Genomic DNA, 20,956 nt, shown 5'->3' with positions numbered 1-20,956 from the left:
GGGGAGAGGAGACTGTACAGGGGGGATACAATCTATTACTCTCTGTTATCAGCCATTACACCCCGGGGAGAGGAGACTGTACAGGGGGGATACAATCTATTACTCTCTGTTATCAGCCATTACATCCTGGGGAGAGGAGACTGTACAGGGGGGGTACAATCTATTACTCTCTGTTATCAGCCACTACACCCCGGGGAGAGGAGACTGTACAGGGGGGGATACAATCTATTACTCTCTGTTATCAGCCATTACACCCCGGGGAGAGGAGACTGTACAGGGGGGATACAATCTATTACTCTCTGTTATCAGCCATTACACCCCGGGGAGAGGAGACTGTACAGGGGGGGGGGGGATACAATCTATTACTCTCTGTTTTCAGCCATTACACCCCGGGGAGAGGAGACTGTACAGGGGGATACAATCTATTACTCTCTGTTATCAGCCATTACATCCCGGGGGGAGGAGACTGTACAGGGGGGGGGGGGGATACAATCTATTACTCTCTGTTATCAGCCATTACACCCCGGGGAGAGGAGACTGTACAGGGGGGATACAATCTATTACTCTCTGTTATCAGCCATTACATCCCGGGGAGAGGAGACTGTACAGGGGGATACAATCTATTACTCTCTGTTATCAGCCATTACATCCCGGGGAGAGGAGACTGTACAGGGGGATACAATCTATTACTATCTGTTATCAGCCATTACATCCCGGGGAGAGGAGACTGTACAGGGGGGGATACAATCTATTACTCTCTGTTATCAGCCATTACATCCCGGGGCGAGGAGACTGTACAGGGCGGGATACAATCTATTACTCTCTGTTATCAGCCATTTCACCCCGGGGAGAGGAGACTGTACAGGGGGATACAATCTATTACTCTCTGTTATCAGCCATTACATCCCGGGGAGAGGAGACTGTACAGGGGGATACAATCTATTACTATCTGTTATCAGCCATTACATCCCGGGGAGAGGAGACTGTACAGGGGGGGATACAATCTATTACTCTCTGTTATCAGCCATTACATCCCGGGGAGAGGAGACTGTACAGGGGGGGGATACAATCTATTACTCTCTGTTATCAGTCATTACACCCCGGGGAGAGGAGACTGTACAGGGGGATACAATCTATTACTCTCTGTTATCAGCCATTACATCCCGGGGAGAGGAGACTGTACAGGGGGGGGGGATACAATCTATTACTCTCTGTTATCAGCCATTACATCCCGGGGAGAGGAGACTGTACAGGGGGGATACAATCTATTACTCTCTGTTATCAGCCATTACATCCCGGGGAGAGGAGACTGTACAGGGGGGGGGGGGATACAATCTATTACTCTCTGTTATCAGCCATTACACCCCGGGGAGAGGAGACTGTACAGGGGGATACAATCTATTACTCTCTGTTATCAGCCATTACATCCCGGGGGGAGGAGACTGTACAGGGGGGGGGGGGGGATACAATCTATTACTCTCTGTTATCAGCCATTACACCCCGGGGAGAGGAGACTGTACAGGGGGGATACAATCTATTACTCTCTGTTATCAGCCATTACACCCCGGGGAGAGGAGACTGTACAGGGGGATACAATCTATTACTCTCTGTTATCAGCCATTACATCCCGGGGAGAGGAGACTGTACAGGGGGATACAATCTATTACTATCTGTTATCAGCCATTACATCCCGGGGAGAGGAGACTGTACAGGGGGGGATACAATCTATTACTCTCTGTTATCAGCCATTACATCCCGGGGCGAGGAGACTGTACAGGGGGGGATACAATCTATTACTCTCTGTTATCAGCCATTACACCCCGGGGAGAGGAGACTGTACAGGGGGGATACAATCTATTACTCTCTGTTATCAGCCACTACATCCCGGGGAGAGGAGACTGTACAGGGGGGGATACAATCTATTACTCTCTGTTATCAGCCATTACACCCCGGGGAGAGGAGACTGTACAGGGGGGATACAATCTATTACTCTCTGTTATCAGCCATTACACCCCGGGGAGAGGAGACTGTACAGGGGGATACAATCTATTACTCTCTGTTATCAGCCATTACATCCCGGGGAGAGGAGACTGTACAGGGGGATACAATCTATTACTCTCTGTTATCAGCCATTACATCCCGGGGAGAGGAGACTGTACAGGGGGGGATACAATCTATTACTCTCTGTTATCAGCCATTACATCCCGGGGAGAGGAGACTGTACAGGGGGGATACAATCTATTACTCTCTGTTATCAGCCATTACACCCCGGGGAGAGGAGACTGTACAGGGGGGATACAATCTATTACTCTCTGTTATCAGCCATTACATCCTGGGGAGAGGAGACTGTACAGGGGGGGTACAATCTATTACTCTCTGTTATCAGCCACTACACCCCGGGGAGAGGAGACTGTACAGGGGGGGATACAATCTATTACTCTCTGTTATCAGCCATTACACCCCGGGGAGAGGAGACTGTACAGGGGGGATACAATCTATTACTCTCTGTTATCAGCCATTACACCCCGGGGAGAGGAGACTGTACAGGGGGGGGGGGGATACAATCTATTACTCTCTGTTTTCAGCCATTACACCCCGGGGAGAGGAGACTGTACAGGGGGATACAATCTATTACTCTCTGTTATCAGCCATTACATCCCGGGGGGAGGAGACTGTACAGGGGGGGGGGGGGATACAATCTATTACTCTCTGTTATCAGCCATTACACCCCGGGGAGAGGAGACTGTACAGGGGGGATACAATCTATTACTCTCTGTTATCAGCCATTACATCCCGGGGAGAGGAGACTGTACAGGGGGATACAATCTATTACTCTCTGTTATCAGCCATTACATCCCGGGGAGAGGAGACTGTACAGGGGGATACAATCTATTACTATCTGTTATCAGCCATTACATCCCGGGGAGAGGAGACTGTACAGGGGGGGATACAATCTATTACTCTCTGTTATCAGCCATTACATCCCGGGGCGAGGAGACTGTACAGGGCGGGATACAATCTATTACTCTCTGTTATCAGCCATTTCACCCCGGGGAGAGGAGACTGTACAGGGGGATACAATCTATTACTCTCTGTTATCAGCCATTACATCCCGGGGAGAGGAGACTGTACAGGGGGATACAATCTATTACTATCTGTTATCAGCCATTACATCCCGGGGAGAGGAGACTGTACAGGGGGGGATACAATCTATTACTCTCTGTTATCAGCCATTACATCCCGGGGAGAGGAGACTGTACAGGGGGGGGATACAATCTATTACTCTCTGTTATCAGTCATTACACCCCGGGGAGAGGAGACTGTACAGGGGGATACAATCTATTACTCTCTGTTATCAGCCATTACATCCCGGGGAGAGGAGACTGTACAGGGGGGGGGGATACAATCTATTACTCTCTGTTATCAGCCATTACATCCCGGGGAGAGGAGACTGTACAGGGGGGATACAATCTATTACTCTCTGTTATCAGCCATTACATCCCGGGGAGAGGAGACTGTACAGGGGGGGATACAATCTATTACTCTCTGTTATCAGCCATTACACCCCGGGGAGAGGAGACTGTACAGGGGGGATACAATCTATTACTCTCTGTTATCAGCCATTACACCCCGGGGAGAGGAGACTGTACAGGGGGGGATACAATCTATTACTCTCTGTTATCAGCCATTACATCCCGGGGCGAGGAGACTGTAGTTGGCATTGGTGAGATACACATAACTGTTGAGAGATGCTGATGCTCTTATCTATGTACTGGGTGTTTAGGTTTCTCTATAATTGTATGGTGATGTCACAGTCTCTGTACAGATTTTATGATGATGTCACCTGGTAAGTAGAAGGTTTATCTGTGTTTGGATGGTGGTGAGTAGATTGGAGGTGATTATTCTCTCCTCTGTAGCAGGTAGTATGTAATCCTATGAGGGGATTGATATCTCGTGGTCTCACCTGTAGTCGTTTAACAGACCAATGATCAGTCTAATATCCTGTGTCCCATCAATCAGAGATCCATTGGAGCCGCAGTCCTCAGTGCGTCGTCCCTCCGATCTGCTCAGTCACCTAATGTGCAAACATAAAGTATTGTGAGGAGGCAAACACACTGACAACAATACTGCAGATGTAAGACAGGTTGTACCCCCTCAGGTATCTGACACCCCGGTGCCCCAGACATTAGAGACTCGGAGAGGTAATTCACATGTCCTATACTCCAATCACATCCAAAGCTGCATTTACATTTCATATCGTACCGGGCTCTGTTACCTCTAGCGCAGACACTACAGGTCTAGAAACGGGAAAAGGTCATTGACTAAAAACAGGAAGTAAAACTGCACCGAAACTGAAAATATGGAAGAGAAACCCAGAGACAGGGGTAAACCCAGCGCCGCTATCTGCAGAATATTATACCTGGGGGAAGTACTGATATACTCCAGCCTCCCCTGCACATGTACACATACAGGGCTCGTAATATGTTATAATGTATCTATGTGCTGGTTACATAGGTCAGTACAGAGAGCTCAGGGCACAGCAGTGATTCTACAGCTCACCAGGGACAATAGAGCACTGGCTGCACAGAGCACAGCAGTGTGAGGACATCAGTGACTGCACTCTGTATGGTCACAGCTGCTGGCAGGATCCACAAATGTTGGATCTATACATGAGGAGACGATAAACGCTAGAGATTATATTTCTCAGGACTGTCGTGTACCGTGTAATTATCAGATCACAGATCACCGAGACCTGGAGCTGGAACCAGCAACCGAAACCAGAGAGATAATAATGTACACTGCCCATATATACAGGAGAAGTAGTACTGTGCACGTATACAGGAGAAGTAGTACTGTGCACTGTATATATACAGGAGAAGTAGTACTGTGCACCGTATATATACAGGAGAAGTAGTACTGTGCACTGTATATATATACAGGAGAAGTAGTACTGTGCACCGTATATATACAGGAGAAGTAGTACTGTGCACCGTATATATACAGGAGAAGTAGTACTGTGCACTGTATATATATACAGGAGAAGTAGTACTGTGCACTGTATATATACAGGAGAAGTAGTACTGTGCACTGTATATATACAGGAGAAGTAGTACTGTGCACTATATATATATATACAGGAGAAGTAGTACTGTGCACCGTATATATACAGGAGAAGTAGTACTGTGCACTATATATATATATACAGGAGAAGTAGTACTGTGCACTGTATATATACAGGAGAAGTAGTACTGTGCACTGTATATATACAGGAGAAGTAGTACTGTGTACTGTATATATACAGGAGAAGTAGTACTGTGCACTGTATATATACAGGAGAAGTAGTACTGTGCACGTATACAGGAGAAGTAGTACTGTGCACCGTATATATACAGGAGAAGTAGTACTGTGCACTGTATATATATACAGGAGAAGTAGTACTGTGCACTGTATATATATACAGGAGAAGTAGTACTGTGCACTGTCCATATATACAGGAGAAGTAGTACTGTGCACTGTATATATACAGGAGAAGTAGTACAGTGCACTGTATATATACAGGAGAAGTAGTACTGTGCACTGTATATATATACAGGAGAAGTAGTACTGTGCACTGTATATATATACAGGAGAAGTAGTACTGTGCACGTATACAGGAGAAGTAGTACTGTGCACCGTATATATACAGGAGAAGTAGTACTGTGCACTGTATATATATACAGGAGAAGTAGTACTGTGCACTGTATATATATACAGGAGAAGTAGTACTGTGCACGTATACAGGAGAAGTAGTACTGTGCACCGTATATATACAGGAGAAGTAGTACTGTGTCCTGCCCGTATATACAGGAGAAGTAGTACTGTGCACGTATACAGGAGAAGTAGTACTGTGCACTGTATATATATACAGGAGAAGTAGTACTGTGCACGTATACAGGAGAAGTAGTACTGTGCACTGTATATATACAGGAGAAGTAGTACTGTGCACTGTATATATACAGGAGAAGTAGTACTGTGCACTGCCCATATATATACAGGAGAAGTAGTACTGTGCACTGTATATATATACAGGAGAAGTAGTACTGTGCACTGTATATATATACAGGAGAAGTAGTACTGTGCACTGTATATATACAGGAGAAGTAGTACTGTGCACTGTATATATACAGGAGAAGTGGTACTGTGCACTGTATATATACAGGAGAAGTAGTACTGTGCACTGTGTATATATATACAGGAGAAGTAGTACTGTGCACTGTGTATATATATACAGGAGAAGTAGTACTGTGCACGTATACAGGAGAAGTAGTACTGTGCACTGCCCGTATATACAGGAGAAGTAGTACTGTGCACTGTATATATACAGGAGAAGTAGTACTGTGCACTGTATATACAGGAGAAGTAGTACTGTGCACTGTATATATATACAGGAGAAGTAGTACTGTGCACTGTATATATACAGGAGAAGTAGTACTGTGCACTGTATATATACAGGAGAAGTAGTACTGTGCACTGTATATATACAGGAGAAGTAGTACTGTGCACTGTATATATATACAGGAGAAGTAGTAATGTGCACTGTATATACAGGAGAAGTAGTACTGTGCACTGTATATATACAGGAGAAGTAGTACTGTGCACTGTATATATATACAGGAGAAGTAGTACTGTGCACTGTATATATATACAGGAGAAGTAGTACTGTGCACTGTATATATATACAGGAGAAGTAGTACTGTGCACTGTATATATATACAGGAGAAGTAGTACTGTGCACTGTATATACACAGGAGAAGTAGTACTGTGCACTGTATATATATTTAGGAGAAGTAGTACTGTGCACTGTATATACACAGGAGAAGTAGTACTGTGCACTGTATATATACAGGAGAAGTAATACTGTGCACTGTATATATACAGGAGAAGTAGTACTGTGCACTGTATATATACAGGAGAAGTAGTACTGTGCACTGTATATATACAGGAGAAGTAGTACTGTGCAGTGTATATATACAGGAGAAGTAGTACTGTGCACTATATATACAGGAGAAGTAGTACTGTGCACTGTATATATATACAGGAGAAGTAGTACTGTGCACTGCCCATATATACAGGAGAAGTAGTACTGTGCACTATATATACAGGAGAAGTAGTACTGTGCACTGTATATATATACAGGAGAAGTAGTACTGTGCACTGTATATATATACAGGAGAAGTAGTACTGTGCACTGTCCATATATACAGGAGAAGTAGTACTGTGCACTGTATATATATACAGGAGAAGTAGTACTGTGCACTGTCCATATATACAGGAGAAGTAGTACTGTGCACTGCCCATATATACAGGAGAAGTAGTACTGTGCACTGTATATATACAGGAGAAGTAGTACTGTGCACTGTATATATATACAGGAGAAGTAGTACTGCGCACTGTATATATATACAGGAGAAGTAGTACTGTGCACTGTATATATATACAGGAGAAGTAGTACTGTGCACTGTATATATATACAGGAGAAGTAGTACTGTGCACTGTATATATACAGGAGAAGTAGTACTGTGCACTGTATATATATACAGGAGAAGTAGTACTGTGCACTGTATATATATACAGGAGAAGTAGTACTGTGCACTGTATATATACAGGAGAAGTAGTACTGTGCACTCTACATATACAGGAGAAGTAGTACTGTGCACTGTGTATATACAGGAGAAGTAGTACTGTGCACTGTATATATATACAGGAGAAGTAGTACTGTGCACTGCCCATATATACAGGAGAAGTAGTACTGTGCACTGTATATATATACAGGAGAAGAAGTACTGTGCACTGTATATATACAGGAGAAGTAGTACTGTGCACTGCCCATATATACAGGAGAAGTAGTACTGTGCACTGCCCATATATACAGGAGAAGTAGTACTGTGCACTGTATATATATATACAGGAGAAGTAGTACTGTGCACTGTATATATAAAGAAGAAGTAGGACTGTGCACTGTATATATATACAGGAGAAGTTGTACTGTGCACTGTATATATACAGGAGAAGTAGTACTGTGCACTCTACATATACAGGAGAAGTGGTACTGTGCACTGTATATATATACAGGAGAAGTAGTACTGTGCACTGTATATATATACAGGAGAAGTTGTACTGTGCACTGTATATATACAGGAGAAGAAGTACTGTGCACTCTACATATACAGGAGAAGTAGTACTGTGCACTGTATATATGTACAGGAGAAGTAGTACTGTGCACTGTATATATATACAGGAGAAGTAGTACTGTGCACTGTATATATACAGGAGAAGTAGTACTGTGCACTGTATATATATATATATATATATATATATATATATATATTTACAGGAGAAGTAGTACTGTGCACTGTATATATACAGGAGAAGTAGTACTGTGCACTGTATATATATACAGGAGAAGTAGTACTGTGCACCGTATATATATACAGGAGAAGTAGTACTGTGCACTGTATATATATACAGGAGAAGTAGTACTGTGCACTGTATATATATACAGGAGAAGTAGTACTGTGCACTGTATATATATACAGGAGAAGTAGTACTGTGCACTGTATATATATACAGGAGAAGTAGTACTGTGCACTGTATATATACAGGAGAAGTAGTACTGTGCACTGTATATATATACAGGAGAAGTAGTACTGTGCACTGTATATATATATACAGGAGAAGTAGTACTGTGCACTGTATATATATACAGGAGAAGTAGAACTGTGCACTGTATATATATACAGGAGAAGTAGTACTGTGCACTGTATATATACAGGAGAAGTAGTACTGTGCACTGTATATATATACAGGAGAAGTAGTACTGTGCACTGTATATATATACAGGAGAAGTAGTACTGTGCACTGTATATATATACAGGAGAAGTTGTACTGTGCACTCTACATATACAGGAGAAGTAGTACTGTGCACTGTATATATGTACAGGAGAAGTAGTACTGTGCACTGTATAGATATACAGGAGAAGTAGTACTGTGCACTGTATATATACAGGAGAAGTAGTACTGTACACTGCCCATATATACAGGAGAAGTAGTACTGTGCACTGTATATATATATATATATACAGGAGAAGTAGTACTGTGCACTGTATATATACAGGAGAAGTAGTACTGTGCACTGTATATATATACAGGAGAAGTAGTACTGTGCACTGTATATACAGGAGAAGTAGTACTGTGCACTGTATATATATACAGGAGAAGTAGTACTGTGTACTGTATATATACAGGAGAAGTAGTACTGTGCACTGTATATATATACAGGAGAAGTAGTACTGTGCACTGTATATATATACAGGAGAAGTAGTACTGTGCAGTGTATATATACAGGAGAAGTAGTACTGTGCACTGTATATATACAGGAGAAGTAGTACTGTGCACTGTATATATACAGGAGAAGTAGTACTGTGCACTGTATATATATACAGGAGAAGTAGTACTGTGCACTGTATATACAGGAGAAGTAGTACTGTGCACTGTATATATATATACAGGAGAAGTAGTACTGTGCACTGTATATATATACCGGAGAAGTAGTACTGTGCACTGTATATATATACAGGAGAAGTAGTACTGTGCACTGTATATATATACAGGAGAAGTAGTACTGTGCACTGTATATATATACAGGAGAAGTAGTACTGTGCACTGTATATATACAGGAGAAGTAGTACTGTGCACTGTCCATATATACAGGAGAAGTAGTACTGTGCACTCTACATATACAGGAGAAGTAGTACTGTGCACTGTATATATACAGGAGAAGTAGTACTGTGCACTGTCCATATATACAGGAGAAGTAGTACTGTGCACTGTATATACAGGAGAAGTAGTACTGTGCACTGTATATACAGGAGAAGTAGTACTGTGCACTGTATATATACAGGAGACGTAGTACTGTGCACTGTATATATATATATATATATATATATATATATATATATATACAGGAGAAGTAGTACTGTGCACTGTATATATACAGGAGAAGTAGTACTGTGCACTGTATATATACAGGAGAAGTAGTACTGTGCACTGTATATATACAGGAGAAGTAGTACTGTGCACTGTATATATACAGGAGACGTAGTACTGTGCACTGTATATATATACAGGAGAAGTAGTACTGTGCACCGTATATATATACAGGAGAAGTAGTACTGTGCACTGTATATATATACAGGAGAAGTAGTACTGTGCACTGTATATATACACAGGAGAAGTAGTACTGTGCACTGTATATATACAGGAGAAGTAGTACTGTGCACTGTATATATATACAGGAGAAGTAGTACTGTGCACTGTATATATATATACAGGAGAAGTAGTACTGTGCACTGTATATATATACAGGAGAAGTAGAACTGTGCACTGTATATATATACAGGAGAAGTAGTACTGTGCACTGTATATATACAGGAGAAGTAGTACTGTGCACTGTATATATATACAGGAGAAGTAGTACTGTGCACTGTATATATATACAGGAGAAGTAGTACTGTGCACTGTATATATATACAGGAGAAGTTGTACTGTGCACTCTACATATACAGGAGAAGTAGTACTGTGCACTGTATATATGTACAGGAGAAGTAGTACTGTGCACTGTATAGATATACAGGAGAAGTAGTACTGTGCACTGTATATATACAGGAGAAGTAGTACTGTACACTGCCCATATATACAGGAGAAGTAGTACTGTGCACTGTATATATATATATATATACAGGAGAAGTAGTACTGTGCACTGTATATATACAGGAGAAGTAGTACTGTGCACTGTATATATATACAGGAGAAGTAGTACTGTGCACTGTATATACAGGAGAAGTAGTACTGTGCACTGTATATATATACAGGAGAAGTAGTACTGTGTACTGTATATATACAGGAGAAGTAGTACTGTGCACTGTATATATATACAGGAGAAGTAGTACTGTGCACTGTATATATATACAGGAGAAGTAGTACTGTGCAGTGTATATATACAGGAGAAGTAGTACTGTGCACTGTATATATACAGGAGAAGTAGTACTGTGCACTGTATATATACAGGAGAAGTAGTACTGTGCACTGTATATATATACAGGAGAAGTAGTACTGTGCACTGTATATACAGGAGAAGTAGTACTGTGCACTGTATATATATATACAGGAGAAGTAGTACTGTGCACTGTATATATATACCGGAGAAGTAGTACTGTGCACTGTATATATATACAGGAGAAGTAGTACTGTGCACTGTATATATATACAGGAGAAGTAGTACTGTGCACTGTATATATATATACAGGAGAAGTAGTACTGTGCACTGTATATATACAGGAGAAGTAGTACTGTGCACTGTCCATATATACAGGAGAAGTAGTACTGTGCACTCTACATATACAGGAGAAGTAGTACTGTGCACTGTATATATACAGGAGAAGTAGTACTGTGCACTGTCCATATATACAGGAGAAGTAGTACTGTGCACTGTATATACAGGAGAAGTAGTACTGTGCACTGTATATACAGGAGAAGTAGTACTGTGCACTGTATATATACAGGAGACGTAGTACTGTGCACTGTATATATATATATATATATATATATATATATATATATATATACAGGAGAAGTAGTACTGTGCACTGTATATATACAGGAGAAGTAGTACTGTGCACTGTATATATACAGGAGAAGTAGTACTGTGCACTGTATATATACAGGAGAAGTAGTACTGTGCACTGTATATATACAGGAGACGTAGTACTGTGCACTGTATATATATATATACAGGAGAAGTAGTACTGTGCACTGCCCATATATACAGGAGAAGTAGTACTGTGCACTGTCCATATATACAGGAGAAGTAGTACTGTGCACTGTATATATACAGGAGAAGTAGTACTGTGCACTGTATATATATACAGGAGAAGTAGTACTGTGCACTGTATATATACAGGAGAAGTAGTACTGTGCACTGTCCATATATACAGGAGAAGTAGTACTGTGCACTGTATATATACAGGAGAAGTAGTACTGTGCACTGTATATATACAGGAGAAGTAGTACTGTGCACTGTATATATATACAGGAGAAGTAGTACTGTGCACTGTATATATACAGGAGAAGTAGTACTGTGCACTGCCCATATATACAGGAGAAGTAGTACTGTGCACTGTATATATACAGGAGAAGTAGTACTGTGCACTGTATATATATATATATATATCTATACAGGAGAAGTAGTACTGTGCACTGTATATATACAGGAGAAGTAGTACTGTGCAGTGTATATATATATACAGGAGAAGTAGTACTTTGCACTGTATATATACACAGGAGAAGTAGTACTGTGCACTGTATATATACAGGAGAAGTAGTACTGTGCACTGCCCATATATACAGGAGAAGTAGTACTGTGCACTGTATATATATACAGGAGAAGTAGTACTGTGCACTGTATATATATACAGGAGAAGTAGTACTGTGCACTGTATATATATACAGGAGAAGTAGTACTGTGCACTGTATATATATACAGGAGAAGTAGTACCGTGCACTGTATATATATACAGGAGAAGTAGTACTGTGCACTGCCCATATATATACAGGAGAAGTAGTACTGTGCACTGTATATATACAGGAGAAGTAGTACTGTGCACTGTATATATATATACAGGAGAAGTAGTACTGTGCACTGTCCATATGTACAGGAAAAGTAGTACTGTGCACTGTATATATATACAGGAGAAGTAGTACTGTGCACTGTATATATACAGGAGAAGTAGTACTGTGCACTGTATATATACAGGAGAAGTAGTACTGTGCACTGTATATATACAGGAGAAGTAGTACTGTGCATGGTATATATATACAGGAGAAGTAGTACTGTGCACTGTATATATACAGGAGAAGTAGTACTGTGCACTGTATATATACAGGAGAAGTAGTACTGTGCACTGTATATATACAGGAGAAGTAGTACTGTGCACTGTATATATACAGGAGAAGTAGTACTGTGCACTGTATATATATACAGGAGAAGTAGTACTGTGCACTGTACATATATACAGGAGAAGTAGTACGGTGCACTGCCCATATATACAGGAGAAGTAGTACTGTGCACTGCCCATATATACAGAAGTAGTACTGTGCACTGTATATATACAGGAGAAGTAGTACTGTGCACTGTATATATACAGGAGAAGTAGTACTGTGCACTGTACATATATACAGGAGAAGTAGTACGGTGCACTGTATATATATACAGGAGAAGTAGTACAGTGCACTGTATATATATACAGGAGAAGTAGTACTGTGCACTGTACATATATACAGGAGAAGTAGTACGGTGCACTGTATATATATACAGGAGAAGTAGTACAGTGCACTGTATATATATACAGGAGAAGTAGTACTGTGCACTGCCCATATATACAGGAGAAGTAGTACGGTGCACTGCCCATATATACAGGAGAAGTAGTACTGTGCACTGTATATATACAGGAGAAGTAGTACTGTGCACTGTATATATACAGGAGAAGTAGTACTGTGCACTGTATATATACAGGAGAAGTAGTACTGTGCACTGTACATATATACAGGAGAAGTAGTACTGTGCACTATATATATACAGGAGAAGTAGTACGGTGCACTGCCCATATATACAGGAGAAGTAGTACTGTGCACTGCCCATATATACAGAAGTAGTACTGTGCACTGCCCATATATACAGGAGAAGTAGTACTGTGCACTGCCCATATATACAGAAGTAGTACTGTGCACTGTATATATAGAGGAGAAGTAGTATGTCTATGTCTTCATAATAACGAGAGACTATCACCTAGATGGATGTAGTCACAGACCTGTCAGATGTTTTGTATCTGATTCTTCCTCTTCTGTACTGTCCCAGACCCTAAGCTCAATCACAACAACAGCCATCTGCTGCCCTCCCCCCATTCCTAGCGTCACAGTCTCTACTCAGCCTCCCAATGGCTGACAGCGAGGCCCCACCCACAGGCGGCCCTACACCACAGGGTTAAATACGGGTGCAGAGCCGGCAGGTGAGTGTAGCCTGTGTTAGCCATAGAGATCAGAAGTAGAGTTAAGAAATCATGGAAATATATAATACTAATAATAAATACTTATTTGCATATCATCATCATATTCTGCAGCGCTTTACAGATTAACTGAGCATATTTCATGGTGAGTTTTTGTAAATACTAGTTCTGTACTTAAGACATGATGGGGAGATCATTAGGCGGCTCCTTGGGACAGTTCTATGTCTGTTTTTGGAGCTACACTAATTCATTAGAGTGGCTTTGGCACTTTAATAAATGTTCTTATGGTTTTTTTTTTAAGTTGCAAAATGCATAAAATACTATAATACTGCCCTCTATGTACAAGAATATAACTACTATAATACTGCCCCCTATGTACAGGAATATAACTACTATAATACTGCCCTCTATGTACAAGAATATAACTACTATAATACTGCCCCCTATGTACAAGAATATAACTGCTATAATACTGCCCCCTATGTACAGGGATATAACTACTATAATACTGCCCCCTATGTACAAGAATATAACTACTATAATACTGTCCCCTATGTACAAGAATATAACTACTATAATACTGCCCCTATGTACAGGAATATAACTACTATAATACTGCCCCCTATGTACAAGAATATAACTACTATAATACTGCCCCCTATGTACAAGAATATAACTACTATAATACTGCCCTCTATGTACAGGAATATAACTACTATAATACTGCCCTCTATGTACAAGAATATAACTACTATAATACTGCCCCCTATGTACAAGAATATAACTACTATAATACTGCCCTCTATGTACAAGAATATAACTACTATAATACTGCCCCCTATGTACAAGAATATAACTACTATAATACTGCCCCCTATGTACAGGAATATAACTACTATAATACTGCCCCCTATGTACAAGAATATAAGTTCTATAATACTGCCTCCTATGTACAAGAATATAACTACTATAATACTGCCCCCTATGTACAGAAATATAACTACTATAATACTGCCCCCTATGTACAAGAATATAACTACTATAATACTGCCCCCTATGTACAGGAATATAACTACTATAATACTGCCCCCTATGTACAGGAATATAACTACTATAATACTGCCCCCTATGTACAAGAATATAACTACTATAATACTGCCCCCTATGTACAAGAATATAACTACTATAATACTGCCCTCTATGTACAGGAATATAACTACTATAATACTGCCCTCTATGTACAAGAATATAACTACTATAATACTGCCCCCTATGTACAAGAATATAACTACTATAATACTGCCCTCTATGTACAAGAATATAACTACTATAATACTGCCCCCTATGTACAAGAATATAACTACTATAATACTGCCCCCTATGTACAGGAATATAACTACTATAATACTGCCCCCTATGTACAAGAATATAAGTTCTATAATACTGCCTCCTATGTACAAGAATATAACTACTATAATACTGCCCCCTATGTACAGAAATATAACTACTATAATACTGCCCCCTATGTACAAGAATATAACTACTATAATACTGCCCCCTATGTACAGGAATATAACTACTATAATACTGCCCCCTATGTACAAGAATATAACTACTATAATACTGCCCCCTATGTACAGGAATATAACTACTATACTACTGCCCCCTATGTACAAGAATATAACTACTATAATACTGCCCCCTATGTACAAGAATATAACTACTATAATACTGCCCCCTATGTACAGGAATATAACTACTATAATACTGCCCCCTATGTACAAGAATATAACTACTATAATACTGCCCCCTATGTACAAGAATATAACTTCTATAATACTTCCCCCTATGTACAGAAATATAACTACTATAATACTGCCCCCTATGTACAAGAATATAACTACTATAATACTGCCCCCTATGTACAGGAATATAACTACTATAATACTGCCCCCTATGTACAGGAATATAACTACTATAATACTGCCCCCTATGTACAGGAATATAACTACTATAATACTGCCCCCTATGTACAAGAATATAACTACTATAATACTGCCCCCTATGTACAGGAATATAACTACTATAATACTGCCTCCTATGTACAGGAATATAACTACTATAATACTGCCCCCTATGTACAGGAATATAACTACTATAATACTGCCCCCTATGTACAGGAATATAACTACTATAATACTGCCCCCCTATGTACAGAAATATAACTACTATAATACTGCCCCCTATGTACAAGAATATAACTACTATAATACTGCCCCCTATGTACAAGAATATAACTACTATAATACTGCCCTCTATGTACAGGAATATAACTACTATAATACTGCCCTCTATGTACAAGAATATAACTACTATAATACTGCCCCCTATGTACAAGAATATAACTACTATAATACTGCCCTCTATGTACAAGAATATAACTACTATAATACTGCCCCCTATGTACAAGAATATAACTACTATAATACTGCCCCCTATGTACAGGAATATAACTACTATAATACTGCCCCCTATGTACAAGAATATAACTACTATAATACTGCCCCCTATGTACAAGAATATAACTACTATAATACTTCCCCCTATGTACAGAAATATAACTACTATAATACTGCCCCCTATGTACAAGAATATAACTACTATAATACTGCCCCCTATGTACAGGAATATAACTACTATAATACTGCCCCCTATGTACAGGAATATAACTACTATAATACTGCCCCCTATGTACAGGAATATAACTACTATAATACTGCCCCCTATGTACAAGAATATAACTACTATAATACTGCCCCCTATGTACAGGAATATAACTACTATAATACTGCCTCCTATGTACAGGAATATAACTACTATAATACTGCCCCCTATGTACAGGAATATAACTACTATAATACTGCCCCCTATGTACAGGAATATAACTACTATAATACTGCCCCCTATGTACAAGAATATATCTACTATAATACTGCCCCCTATGTACAGGAATATAACTACTATAATACTTCCCCCTATGTACAGGAATATAACTACTATAATACTGCCCCCTATGTACAGGGATATAACTACTATAATACTGCCTCCTATGTACAAGAATATAACTACTATAATACTGCCCCCTATGTACAGAAATATAACTACTATAATACTGCCCCCTATGTACAAGAATATAACTACTATAATACTGCCCCCTATGTACAGGAATATAACTACTATAATACTGCCCCCTATGTACAGGAATATAACTACTATAATACTGCCCCCTATGTACAGGAATATAACTACTATAATACTGCCCCCTATGTACAAGAATATAACTACTATAATACTGCCCCCTATGTACAGGAATATAACTACTATAATACTGCCCCCTATGTACAAGAATATAACTACTATAATACTGCCCTCTATGTACAGGAATATAACTACTATAATACTGCCCTCTATGTACAAGAATATAACTACTATAATACTGCCCCCTATGTACAAGAATATAACTACTATAATACTGCCCTCTATGTACAAGAATATAACTACTATAATACTGCCCCCTATGTACAAGAATATAACTACTATAATACTGCCCCCTATGTACAAGAATATAACTACTATAATACTGCCCCCTATGTACAGGAATATAACTACTATAATACTGCCCCCTATGTACAGGAATATAACTACTATAATACTGCCCCCTATGTACAGGAATATAACTACTATAATATTGCCCCCTATGTACAAGAATATAACTACTACTATAATACTGCCCCCTATGTACAAGAATATAACTACTATAATACTGCCCCCTATGTACAGGAATATAACTACTATAATACTGCCCCCTATGTACAGGAATATAACTACTATAATACTGCTCCCTATGTACAGGAATATAACTACTATAATACTGCCCCCTATGTACAAGAATATAACTACTATGATACTGCCCCCTATGTACAAGAATATAACTACTATAATACTGCCCCCCTATGGTATGTACAGGAATATAACTACTATAATACTGCCCCCTATGTACAGGAATATAACTACTATAATACTGCCCCCTATGTACAGGAATATAACTACTATAATACTGCCCCCTATGTACAGGAATATAACTACTATAATACTGCCCCCTATGTACAGGGATATAACTACTATAATACTGCCCCCTATGTACAGGAATATAACTACTATAATACTGCCCCCTATGTACAGGAATATAACTACTATAATACTGCCCTCTATGTACAAGAATATAACTACTATAATACTGCCGCTATGTACAAGAATATAACTACTATAATACTGCCCCAATGTATATTATGTATTTTTCCTTGCAGCTCCTCACTTTTCGTCTTTTACTCCTGAAGAGTGTAACCACAAGGGGGCAGTAGCATTATAAAAGTCAAAACCTAATGACAAGAGAACTTGATATAACAATTCATTTCTTATACCGTACCTAATTACTGTATATTGGTTGCAGCTCCCTAAATAAAACATAGAATCTTAGAGTCTTAAAATGTTTTGGGTGAACTAAAACTAAAAAAAATGTTGTAAAATTTATACAGCACATCGGCAATCAAGAAGTTGCAAAACTTGACGCTTGTCACCTTTACATCCTGATACATTGTAACATTACCATCAGCGGTTAGTGCCGTGGAAGGGTTAATGTGACTGTTACAGCTCTGCTACATTGTTTCCTGAGTAAAGTAGGTCACTGTCACAAAGTAACAGTTCCAGCAGCTGCCTCCCCCCTGACTCCTTGCAGCTGGCATCACCCAGAGCTGGTAACAATAAGGAGACCTCCGGGTGTCTGCAGCTGCCCGGGAATTCACTAGAGGTCACTCTACCCAAGCCACACATTATAGGCAAGACTGGTACTGGTGAAACTGTGCAACCGGGCGATCCCAGCTGCGGCTCTTACTAGGGTAATAACAGGAGTAATAGCAGGAAATGAAAAACTCCTCCACCAATCCGGCAGACATGGACCCCCATTAGTGACCCATTCACTTATAGCGAGTTGGACCTCTTTCCTAGGATTGTACCTGTTCCCTTAGGACAGTAATGGCGAACATTTTAGAGACCGGGTGCCCAAACTACAACCAAGACCCACTTATTTATCGCCAAGTGCCAACACAGTAATGTAATATGTGATTTATACTCCCTGCTCTGTCACTTTCATTCATATCAGCCCCTGAGGACTCTAATTAAGCAGAAAATAGAAGAAATTTGGATGATCATTGTAGCTTCCCTCCAGGGTCCCATAAACGGGAAGAATTGTCAGGGCCGGAGCAGGAGATACCATGATAATCCAGATCTGTCCACACCTTCCCACTCCTCCAGTAGTCCCAGGTAGCACTGTCACTTTATAATAGCTCTGTGCACAGCAAGTCCTGGGCCGTCTGGGACTGCAGGAAGATACCTGGAGTCATCTCTGGTGATGGCCTGAGTGCCCACAGAAAGGGCTCTGAGTGCCACCTCTGGCACCCGTGCCATAGGTTCGCCAGGAGAAACCTGAAACTTTGAAGCTCTGACCTTGGAACGTCCCTTTCATATTACTTTTGGTTTAATTTTGCCCAGTCCGTGTTTCTTTTGAGGTTTGCAATCGCCGGGAGAAGTTGTCATGAGGGACCGGGGCAGCCAGAGAAGAAAAGAAAGTCACTGGATGCACATGGGTACACTGCCACGTGTGTTTTACTAGGATGGTCACTGGATGTACAGGTGTACACTGCCACATGTGTGTTACTAGGATGGTCACTGGATGTACATGTGTACACTGCCACGTGTGTGTTACTAGGATGGTCACTGGATGTACATGTGTACACTGCCACGTGTGTGTTACTAGGATGGTCACTGGATGTACATGTGTACACTGCCACATGTGTGTTACTAGGATGGTCACTGGATGTACATGTGTACACTGCCACGTGTGTGTTACTAGGATGGTCACTGGATGTACAGGTGTACACTGCCACGTGTGTGTTACTAGGATGGTCACTGGATGTACAGGTGTACACTGCCACATGTGTGTTACTAGGATGGTCACTGGATGTACATGTGTACACTGCCACATGTGTGTTACTAGGATGGTCACTGGATGTACATGTGTACACTGCCACATGTGTGTTACTAGGATGGTCACTGGATGTACATGTGTACACTGCCACATGTGTGTTACTAGGATGGTCACTGGATGTACAGGTGTACACTGCCACATGTGTGTTACTAGGATGGTCACTAGATGTACAGGTGTACACTGCCACATGTGTGTTACTAGGATGGTCACTGGATGTACATGTGTACACTGCCACGTGTGTGTTACTAGGATGGTCACTGGATGTACATGTGTACACTGCCACATGTGTGTTACTGGGATGGTCACTGGATGTACAGGTGTACACTGCCACATGTGTGTTACTAGGATGGTCACTGGATGTACAGGTGTACACTGCCACATGTGTGTTACTAGGATGGTCACTGGATGTACATGTGTACACTGCCACATGTGTGTTACTAGGATGGTCACTGGATGTACAGGTGTACACTGCCACATGTGTGTTACTAGGATGGTCACTGGATGTACAGGTGTACACTGCCACATGTGTGTTACTAGGATGGTCACTGGATGTACAGGTGTACACTGCCACATGTGTGTTACTAGGAAGGTCACTGGATGTACATGTGTACACTGCCACATGTGTGTTACTAGGATGGTCACTGGATGTACAGGTGTACACTGCCACATGTGCGTTACTAGGATGGTCACTGGATGTACAGGTGTACACTGCCACATGTGTGTTACTAGGATGGTCACTGGATGTACAGGTGTA

At 40.5% G+C, this 20,956-nt stretch overlaps 1 protein-coding gene across 4 annotated transcripts in view; it reads right to left on the bottom strand.

Moving 5' to 3' along the window:
• The window catches only part of LOC140125944 (adenosine deaminase 2-like), a 79,296-nt gene that overhangs the window by 14,268 nt on the left and 44,072 nt on the right, over positions 1 to 20,956 (bottom strand). For 2 of the 4 annotated variants that reach the window (XM_072144901.1, XM_072144898.1), the window contains exons 1-2: positions 13,905 to 14,001; positions 3,965 to 4,075 (exon numbers count right to left, since the gene is read on the bottom strand). The gene's annotated coding sequence lies outside the window, so the exon portion shown is untranslated. Of the gene's footprint in view, positions 1 to 3,964; positions 4,076 to 13,882; positions 14,002 to 20,956 lie in introns of those variants that run through there. The other 2 variants (XM_072144899.1, XM_072144900.1) reach the window with 2 other exon arrangements.

The sequence above is a fragment of the Engystomops pustulosus genome, chromosome 4, assembly GCF_040894005.1.
Source record: "Engystomops pustulosus chromosome 4, aEngPut4.maternal, whole genome shotgun sequence".
NCBI classification, from domain to species: Eukaryota; Metazoa; Chordata; class Amphibia; order Anura; family Leptodactylidae; genus Engystomops; species Engystomops pustulosus.
This window is presented reverse-complemented; position numbering and strand designations above follow the sequence as displayed.